We start from the raw sequence: 1,294 nt of genomic DNA, 5'->3' as shown, positions 1-1,294 counted from the left end.
GAGCTAAAGTTTCCACCCGGAACGAATAAGCTCCACCTCCGGAAGATTCGCGACGGGGTGAAAAGGGAAGGGCACCCTCCCCCCCCTCCATTACACTTACCGCCACTTCCGGTGGGGCGGTTGGTGCCTTAGCAACCAGACGTAGCAACTGGGGCCTGTGGCGGCAGCGGCGATGATGATGATGATGGTGGTGCGCGTCGCGTCTGAGGGTCTCGAACAATCTTGAGCTCGCGCCAGAAGCTCTACACTCTGGAACTTTCTTCCTTCTGGTGAACATAATGGGCAGCTTAGGACCCGAAGCCTTCCGGGGGGGGGGGAAGGCTGGCACGCCGGTCCCAGGGAGCAGGTAGTTACTTCCTCCGTGAGGCCGCACGGTGCTGTGGTGGGTCCCTGGGATGTTTGCAGATTTTCTTTTCAACCACACACACACACACAGTCCACCACCCCTGGATTATTGTGACAATCCTGTCAGTATTTGCAAAAATAAAATGAAGGGACATCCTGAACTCCGTATGCATGCACCCATTGAGGCGCCTCAATTCTTAATTCAGTTCCCCCAACGAATTAGAAATTTATTGCCCTTGGGAATCCAATTAAGGTAACTCATGTCAAGACTGCTTTGAAAGCAAAAGCAGCCTTTCGCACCAACTCGTTAGCTGCTTTCGAAAAGATAAAGGAAAATTGAAGTCAATAGGAGTTGGGGTAGGGTGGGAAGGAGTGAACCCCTGCTTTTCAAACAGGGAACATTTTCCAGATCAACTTCCAGTTCTGTCTGCTTGAAATGGTAAATGTTTCACAGTTACAGTATAGGTATTTTTGAAATATTTATGCTCCTAGTTATTGCAGCAACATAGATGAGTAGACACCTATACTAGTTTTTGTTGTTGGTGTGTGTGTGTGTGTGTGTGTGTGTGTGTCAGTCAGTCAGGGGTTTGAACATAGGGTTTGGGTGCTGTGACCTTTTGTTTATTTTTTTTTTTCCTCTCTCTGAAGTCTAGCACTCTACCACTTTTGCCACAGCTCCACTTCTGGTCTTTTTCCCCCCCTTTTTTTGATAGTTAATTGTAGATAACAATCTCACAAGGGGAAGGTGGCTCAGTGGTAGAGTGCTTGCCTTGCATGCAGGAGGCCCTGGGTTTGATTCCTCAGCACCACATAAGCAGAAAAAAAAAAAGCCAGAAGTGGCACTGTAGCTCAAGTGGTAGAGTGCTAGCCTTGAGCTGAAGAGCTGAGGGACAGCTCCCAGGCCCAGAGTTCAGGCCCCAGGACTGGACACCCCCCCAAAGAAAAATCT

The sequence above is a fragment of the Dipodomys ordii genome, unplaced genomic scaffold (assembly GCF_000151885.1).
Source record: "Dipodomys ordii isolate 6190 unplaced genomic scaffold, Dord_2.0 Scaffold11, whole genome shotgun sequence".
Taxonomy (NCBI): Eukaryota; Metazoa; Chordata; class Mammalia; order Rodentia; family Heteromyidae; genus Dipodomys; species Dipodomys ordii.
The sequence above is the reverse complement of the archived record's forward strand: the minus strand, read 5'-3'. Positions refer to the sequence as shown.